This window comes from Schistocerca serialis, chromosome 6 (genome assembly GCF_023864345.2).
Source record: "Schistocerca serialis cubense isolate TAMUIC-IGC-003099 chromosome 6, iqSchSeri2.2, whole genome shotgun sequence".
Classification (NCBI taxonomy): domain Eukaryota; kingdom Metazoa; phylum Arthropoda; class Insecta; order Orthoptera; family Acrididae; genus Schistocerca; species Schistocerca serialis.
In genome coordinates, this window is record NC_064643.1 from 107,871,765 (window position 1) to 107,881,662 (window position 9,898).

Sequence of the window (9,898 nt, forward strand, 5' to 3'; positions counted from 1 at the left end):
GATATGAGCCAATAACGTAGGTATACATGCCGTGTTCTTGTGTTGATGACGAACTTCTGTTGTCGGTAGTGGTGAAAGGGTAGAAAAAATAAGGCTCATGTAGATTGTAGCTCTTTAATGAGTATTTATCAATACATTCAGTACACAAATATAAGCTATCACTTACACCTAACCGTAAGAAGGTGGCTTGCATTCAGATATGGGGCAGCATGGGGGCACGTAACACTGCACCTGTACTGAGCTGCACCTCTCTCCGCCCTTGCATGGATTATTCGCGCATGGGTCGTCGCACTGAAACAGATAGACAGTGTATATAGAAGTTTATTGATACCACTACGTCAACACATCACTTTATTATGTGAATACCATTCACTTACATTACTATTAACACATGTTAAGTAATCTGATTTTTGATGTTGCCCTCAATTTCATCATATTCTGTGCCAACATATTCAACTCTACATGTGATATACACAACGTGTTTTGAACTTTTTAGACTACGCCTTTCCTTACACTGTCTCCCCTATACTGCCCTTTTAAGCACCAAGGTAATCAGTCATGGGTGCCGTAGTAGATGACCTACGAACGTGTACCTTCTTCTCGCGGTTGAAAATTTTCGTAACAATCCATCCTCGACTATTTTAACTACGCTCTACTATTTTTCCATATTATACCGTTTCAGTTCACTTAGTTTTCACCATCCTTCTGTACTAATAAAGCAAACAATAGTTTTACCTCTGAAAAAGGAATTTAATGCAGAATCTATTGCAGATTATAGCCTTTCATCTCTGCTCTTAGCAGGAAAAATAATACAAGCATTTATGGGAGACTAATTAAGTTTCTGAATTAAACCGTCTAGCGAAGCACAGTTTGATTTTCAAAGTGGTCGAAGTACAAAATAAGCTATGGCAGAGATTACAGACGTGGTACTTGGTCACTGGCCAATTATGACTTTATTACCAGCCAATTTTGTATGTCTGTTCAAAGTACTAGACACTATTTCTCTTAAAATTATACCAAATAAGTTGGAATCATTAGACATAAGATGAATAACAACTAACAAGTTCTGTTACTATCTGCAAAATAGACTACACAGAGTACAGAAAGCAGCAATGCCAAATGAAGTAAAAGTTTTTGTAGAACATTCATGAATGAAAATACAGGGTTATTACAAATGATTGAAGCGATTTCACAGCTCTACAATAACTTTATTATTTGAGATATTTTCACAATGCTATGCACGCACATACAAAAACTCAAAAAGTTTTTTTAGGTATTCACAAATGTTCGATATGTGCCCCTGTAGTGATTCGGCAGACATCAAGTCGATAATCAAGTTCCTCCCACAATCGGCGCAGCATGTCCCCATCAATGAGTTCGAAAGCATCGTTGATGCGACCTCACAGTTCTGGCACGTTTCTTGGTAGAGGAGGTTTAAACACTGAATCTTTCACATAACCCCACAGAAAGAAATCGCATGGGGTTAAGTCAGGAGAGCGTGGAGGCCATGACATGAATTGCTGATCATGATCTCCACCATGACCGATCCATCGATTTTCCAATCTCCTGTTTAAGAAATGCCGAACATCATGATGGAAGTGCAGTGGAACACCATCCTGTTGAAAGATGGAGTCGGCGCTGTCGGTCTCCAGTTGTGGCATGAGCCAATTTTCCAGCATGTCCAGATACACTTGTCCTGTAACGTTTTTTTCGCAGAAGAAAAAGCGGCCGTAAACTTTAATCCGTGAGATTGCACAAAACACGCTAACTTTTGGTGAACTGCGAATTTGCTGCACGAATGTGTGAGGATTCTCTACCGCCCAGATTCGCACATTGTGTCTGTTCACTTCACCATTAAGAAAAAATGTTGCTTCATCACTGAAAACAAGTTTCGCACTGAACGTATCCTCTTCCGTGAGCTGTTGCAACCGCGCCGAAAATTCAAAGCGTTTGACTTTGTCATCGGGTGTCAGGGCTTGTAGCAATTGTAAACGGTAAGGCTTCTGCTTTAGCCTTTTCCGTAAGATTTTCCAAACCGTCGGCTGTGGTACGTTTAGCTCCCTGCTTGCTTTATTTGTCGACTTCTGCGGGCTACGCGTGAAACTTGCCCGCACGCGTTCAACCGTTTCTTCGCTCACTGCAGGCCGACCCGTTGATTTCCCCTTACAGAGGCATCCAGAAGCTTTAAACTGCGCATACCATCGCCGAATGGAGTTACCAGTTGGCGGATCTTTGTTGAACTTCGTCCTGAAGTGTCGTTGCACTGTTATGACTGACTGATGTGAGTGCATTTCAAGCACGACATACGCTTTCTCGGCTCCTGACGCCAGTTTGTCTCACTGCGCTCTCAAGTGCTCTGGCGGCAGAAACCTGAAGTGCGGCTTCAGCCGAACGAAACTTTATGAGTTTTTCTACGCATCTGTAGTGTGTCGTGACCATATGTCAATTAATGGAGCTACAGTGAATTTATGAAATCGCTTCAATCATTTGTAATAGCCCTGTACATTAATACCGTTTCTCTTGTGACAGAATCTTAGGACAAAAATAATTCGTCAGTAACTCTCCATATAGGGTTAGACAAGGGGGAGAACTACTGTTAGGTGACGGCAGTGACATCGTTATCATAGATAATAGTTGCACATTCCTGACAGATAATGCAAATGAAACTCTCTGGAATGTTTGGACTCTTGTATTTTTCAATACATAATGACGTAACACAAAGGAAACAATTTTAATTCCAGCTAAAAGAGACAAAAAAAAATACCTTCACATTAATTGCATGTGATATTTTCACAGAGTTTGCTACAAACAAAGGCATGGACGTTGACAGTTGTTACAGTATAAGTGAAGTAGAATTACGGAAAGTGTGATCAACACTTTACTTTATGTGCACAGAATGTATCATCACTATATAACAGCAAGTACCTCAGAGTACTTAATGAAATGCTCCATAGATCATATTCATAACAGACTTTTTGATATGGACTGTATCAACTAGAGATTTCATAGACAATTATACACATATGGCTAAATGATGGTTTCTGTGAGTTTGTAATTGGCTACTAATTACTATTTTTCTATGACACAGAAGACGTTGTTAAGGAGAAGCAACTCTGAAAATACCTCTGGTATTTGTCAAACATGAACAGATTGTCAGAGTTTTATAGGTACGTATTTCAGTTATTTTTGCAATAAAGACAGATTCACTACATGGAACAGGTTATTTTCGTTTCAGAATTTAATTTGTGGTTATCCCTGTTGCAATGCAATTGCATCAGAGTTCTGGCAACAAATTTCACTAGTCAATAAATGGGCTTTGATGCTGTGAACAGTGTTCACAGTCCTTTAAACAGATGCCTGCTAGATATATGTTTGGTAGTCCAACATATAGTGTGTAGGAATCATGTGCTACCACGACAGAAACGTATGTCTGTGGAGATAAACCTAGGAGTGAAGTGATTTGACATAAAAGTCTGGAACCGCGCGACCGCTACGGTCGCAGGTTCGAATCCTGCCTCGGGCATGGATGTGTGTGATGTCCTTAGGATAGTTAGGTTTAAGTAGTTCTAAGTTCTAGGGGACTGATGACTTTAGAAGTTAAGTCCCATAGTGCTCAGAGCCATTTTTTCAACATAAAAATGATTCTGTTTGTATGTTATACGATTCCGTACAATGGTGTAGGCAATACGTACAATTTAACCTACAACAGCCGATCGTGGGGAAGGAAAACATACCGCATACACGCTTTCCTGTAAGCTTTTGGTAGTTGTGGTCGGCAGGCATACATCTCTATAAGCCCTGTGTTGGCTATAAACAACCAGTTTCGGCTATATCATTTTTTTCCATGCCAGTGGGACCTAAGTGTCAAAAACAGTTACGGAAATAACATATTTTCTGTGTTTTATTCCTATTATTTTCTGAAATAAACGTAAAAACCGAAGAAATAAATTTTTTGACTCGCAGTTTCAACATCTATACGACGAAAACATTAAATTAAATAGGCAATAAAAGAAACGTTAGTCAGTACACATCTAAAATGATGTTGCAGTCGGGAATCACACCACTATTTGTGCTAAAGGATAAAGTATGAGGTTAAAGAGGTTTGCTTTTCGTGTTAAATTGTCCGGTTTGAAGAGCTGCAAGCAGATAGGGTCATATTATGTAGACACAGGCGGCAACTCAGCTACTTTCTATTTTTATGGCGTAATATTGAATTGTTGTTAATCACGGTACTTAATTTGTTATTGTTACCAAAATTTTCTTCCTCATTCTTATTTCACAGAAATAACAAGAAAATATATAATGCTTTAAAGCAAATGAAGCATTGAACTTGATAGGTATGTCTCTCTATAAAATTATGTCCAGACTAGCTAGGGGCAAGTTGACTAGTACCTTAAGCCACGACACACGGGAACATGAACATCATTGTCTCAACAGTTCTGTGCCGGTTCTTATGCCATGTGTTTGTTGTTCGTTCCTGTTGCCATTCCTATTAAAATACTACTGATCGCTTTTTCCCATCACCTACAATAACGCAATATTACAAACCACTGCAAAATTTACATATAAAAGTTACGCCTCTTTTAAAAATGGTTTCTTTAAAAATGAAAATTTAAGCACTGCTGCTATGGCTAATTCATAATTCGGTTTCTTTACTCGGTTATTAGGAAAATATAAGAAAAAGTCTGTTATCACCCAGACAACATAAATACTGAAAAATACCGGTTATCCAGAACTAAAATACCGCTATCGCTTTTAACCCGTCGGTTTTTCCCCATCCCTGCTGTGCCGTCTAGTTGGTGACAGGAAACGTCCGTCTCGGGAAAGTGAGTGTGGCAGAGAGAAGCGGTCACACTCAAGAGGCTGTTCGAATATTGCTAGTCGATGGAAACCTGTCAGTTTTAGAAGGAACTCTCACGAGGCCAGGAACCCTTGGGAGCCAAACATCGAAATCCCGATCGCAATGTCTTTTGGGGGGAACAAAACAGCACCAGGCAGACTTGGTGCTAGCCACGGGGTTGTAACGCTGCCGTCCACAGGTTGGAGAACGTACAGTAGATTAGCCAATGACAAGAAATGGAAAAAAAGGAGCAAGCATAGGAAAATACTTTGGTGGACACTTCTGTGCAGCCTGGGTGTTGGGAGTGGAACACTTGCCATACAGTCTGCTCTTCTGTTGCACTGTTGCAGTCATCTTGCAACAGTCCGTGAGCAGCTTTTGCGTCGAGGTGGCAACATTACCAATGTCTGCCACTACCAGCTAGTCTACATTCAGCAGAAGAAGGGAGAGATGTACCAAGTAGAAGTTTGACGATTAACGTAAATCCTCTTATGTTTTATTATTCAACCGATGAGTACAACACGTAACAAAAACTAGTCTTTTAATCATTTTTTTTCACATGGTTTTTCATAGCTGCATATTTCTTGAAAGACACTAATATGTTTCCAGCTAGGCTGTTTTCTTTTACACTTATTTACTTTATTTAATTTTGCACGATTGGTGAATGTCGGCCTTACCGGGAGTCGTAAGCGGTGTAGGTACGAATATATTGCAATAAACTGACAGAAAAAAAATCTCACCACCAAATTGGAGTTTTGCGACATAAACGAAAGTTGGTAGTCGGGTTTCCACATCTGAAAGATATCTAATCAAACTTCGCACCAGTCGCATAAGAGTGGCGCTAGTAGATCCCCTATGAGGGGACAAATCAGGTTTGTTTTAAATACACATTGCAACGGTCGTGAACTTTAGTTACCTTTAAAACTGAAAATAGTTAGTTTATGTTAGTCAAGCATGCCTGTAAGACGATAAGTACACCATTATCAAGACCTCACTGACTTTAACGGGGCTGCGAGAATCTGGATGTTTCTTCTGCGATATCGCAGGAAGTCTTGGCAGGAATGTAGTCACTCTACATGTTTGTTGACTCGAGAATGTGCAGGCGCAGAAGACCGGTCTCCGGACAGCCACGTGGTACTACCGAGAGGGCAGACCATCGTGTTCGGCGTATGGCTCTGGCGCATCATACTGCTTCTGCAGCAGCTATCTGAGCAGCAGTGGGCACCACAATGACACAACGAACTTATTACAAATCGGTTTCTTCAAGGACAGCTCCGAGCCAGACGCCCTCTAGCGTGCATTTCACTGACCCCCAACAACCACCACGTGTGACTACAGTGGCGTCAAGCGAGAGGTCATTGGAGGACAGGGTGGAAGTTTGTTGTGTTTTTCTGATGAAATCTGGTTGTGCCTAGGTGCCAGTTATGGCTGTGTCTTGGTCAGAAGGAGGCCAGTTGAGGACCTACAGCTAACCTGTCTGCGTGCCAGACACGTTGGACCTACTCCTGGAGCTATGGCCTGGGATGTGACTTCGTATGACAGCAGGAGCACTCTCGCGGTTGTCCCAGGCACCATGATTACAAATATGTATGTCGCTCTGGAGATGCGACCTGTTGCGCTGCCTTCACGAACAGCATTCCAGGGGGTGTTTTCCAATAGGATAACGCACGCCCATATACAGCTGTTGTAACCCAACAAGGCTTACAGAGTGTCGACATCTTCATCTGGCCTACTCGAGCATCAGATCTCTCTCCAATTGAGCAACGGCATTAACCGTCCCTGTATTGACAAAGTGCAACAGGCGTGGAATTCCATCGCACAAACTGACACCCTGCACCTGTGCTGCACGCATGTTTGCACGCTTACCTTCAACATTCTGGTGGATACACCGATTATTAATGTACCAGCATTTCACATTTACAATAGCTTCTTTTGCGCTTGTATTAACCTGTGATTTGGCAATGTTAGTCACTTAAATATGTTACCTACACAAATGTATTCCAGAAATTTAATTACTCTACATCAATAATTTTTTGGTGTTGCAACTTTTTTCCATCAGTGCATATCCAATTATTTAGTAGCGGACATGGCAGTCCTGAAAGCGAGCACGTATACATACAAGTCTCAAGTCTGAAACAGACAATTCAGACTACTGAATGCTGTAATGGTCGTCGTAGAGACATTGCCGCTTCCTGAAGGTGAAAATATGTAGTTGTTTCAGTATTAAAGTAAGCAGTACCTAATGTTAGGTAACATATGTGCGCCAAACAACGTTTCTTGTATACTTCAGCAGAAATATCAGAATCTAAATACTGTAATCTGGCCGGCCGGGGTGGCCAAGCGGTTCTAGGCGCTACAGTCTGGAACCGCGCGACCGCTACGGTCGCAGGTTCGAATCCTGCTTCGGGCATGGATGCGTGTGATGTCCTTAGGTTAGTTAGGTTTAACTAGTTCTAAGTTCTAGGGGACTGATGACCTCAGAAGTTAGATCCTATAGTGCTCAGAGCCATTTGAACCATTTTTGAACTGTAATCTGTAAAAACATTTATCATTGTCGCTGTTAATAAATGACAGTTACACAAAAACAAATGATATTTTTCAACCAGTTCTGCTTACATTTGCTGTGGGTGAAGAATCGAGACATTCAGTTGGAAGCTAGTGCTTTACCTGACCAGTATCAGTACACGAGGCAGCTGCGCTCACTTCTCTAATATAAATGGCTAAATATGCTGTACAGAACTTGTAATCTCATGCATCTACTGTCACTCAGACAAAACCCCTGGGAGAATCTGGCCCTATGTAGCACTCAGTATCTGTTTTTAGTCAATCAGTCAGTAGTGGAGAAGCGCTTCTATCGGACTGATTGAAAAATATACTACCAGCTGCCTCATTCTACCTTTTTCAGCACTTTCAAAAATTTTCCCAAAAATTTTGGTATGTGAACATATTCGCTCTCTTTTTAACGTGTAACTCATCTCTCGTTCCCACAAGCTCCCCTAACTGTAGCTCGCTCACGCCCACTGGTCCAACGCTGTAAGTCCCTCAAATCCACCCACTCCCACTTGCCCATTCGCACTCACTTATTCAGCCCAACTCAATGTATTATCTCTTTGTGTCTCTCTAACTGTGCGCCAAACAATGTTTGTTGTATACTTTAGCAGAAATATCAGAATCTAAATGCTGTCATCTGTTAATAAATGACAGTTACACAAAAACAAATGATATTTTTCAACCAGTTCTGCTTACATTTGCTGTGGGTGAAGAATCGAGACATTCAATTGGAAGCTAGTGCTTTACCTGAGCAGCATCAGTACGTGAGGCAGCTGAGCTCACTTCTGTAATAGAAGTGGCTAAATATGCTGTACAGAACTTGTAATCTCACGCATCTACTGGCACTCTGACAAAACCCCTGGGAGAATCTGGCCCTATGTAGCACTCAGTATCTGTTTTTTTTTCTTTATTTAGTCAATCAGTCAGTAGCGGAGAAGCGCTTCTATCGGACTGATTGAAAAGTATACTACCAGCTGCCTCATTCTACCTTTTTCAGCACTTTCAAAAATTTTCCCAAAAATTTTGGCATGTGAACATATTCGCTCGCCTTTTGACGTGTAACTCATCTCTCGTTTCCACAAGCTCCCATAACTGTAGCTCGCTCACGCCCACTGGTCCACCCACTCCCACTTGCCTATTCGCACTCACTTATTCAGCCCAACTCATTGTATTATCTCTTTGTGTCTCTCTAACTGTCACTGTCTCCTGTCTGAAAGCCGCAGTCGCCTTTGTTCTGTCCTACTTTGTCCTCTTACTGTCACTGTTTCCCTCTTACTCTCGCTTACTGCTACTATCTCATTGATTCCCTCACACTGCTAATGTCTCTTCTCACTATCATTATCTCTCTCTTCCTCGTTCTTAGTGTCAGACTGTTTCTCATATCACGGCTCTTAGTCACTTCTAATTTCTCCTGCCCTTATTCCTCTTCAACTGGCACTGTCTCCTTCATTCCTTTCCCAATACTGTTCCATCACTGGCAATTATGTTCCACTGCCACTCCCTCTTTCTCTCACACTGCTATAGTCTCCTATACTCTTCCTATACCACAACCACTGCGAACTATCTTCCAATATTAATCACTTTTCCATCTCTTTTCCATTGCCCTGTCTCTTTCTCTCTCACCATAAAAAAGCTCAAATATGTTTCCATGCCAAACTCCTTGGGGGAGTGTTTAAAGATGCCGAGGAACGTAGAATGAGGCAGGTGATACCCCACTTTTCAGTCAGTCTTTTAAAACAGGAGGATATTAGCCTTTTCTGTGCTTCGATAGGAGCATTTCTCCGTTGGGAAAATCACTCACATGAAAACAACTTTATGGGTCAGTAAAAATTTCTATAGTTCACTTATGTGAAACTGAAATAACGCCGAACTAATTTTACACCTCAGAGTGGATTTTACATGCACATAAATTTTGTATGTGTTTCAGTACTACGACACTGGGTTCCCAGAATCCTTCTAATAATAACGGAGACATTTTACAGAGTATTTCTCTGTGATACGTCATTTTATAAACTATATTTTCGCCTCACGCCGTACTTCACGTGCGTGTTTCACATGTACGAGTAGGGTAAGTTTGAGCCTCTGTACCTCGGAAACGACTGAAGATATGCAGGAAATCTTCGAGGTCGTTCGAGACCAGGATCCTACGAATACATCGCAAAACTTTCAGCTATTTATTATCTATAGCGGATTCGCGACTCGGTTTTGGTACCCAGAGACCATGTTTTCCGGGTTTTCTCAGGAACCACCAGTGAACTAAATTGTGCCTCCGTAACCCCCTAAAGTGCACCATAGATCACATACACTGAAGCACCAGAGAAACTGGTATAGGCATGCTTATTCAGGTACAGAAATACGTAAACAGCCAGAATACTGCGCTGCGGTCGGCGACGCCTATATGAGACAGCAAGTGTCTGGCGCAGTTGTTAGATCGGTTGCTGCTGCTACAATGATAGGTTATCAAGATTCAACTGAGTTTGAACGTGGTGTTATAGTCGGCGCACGAGC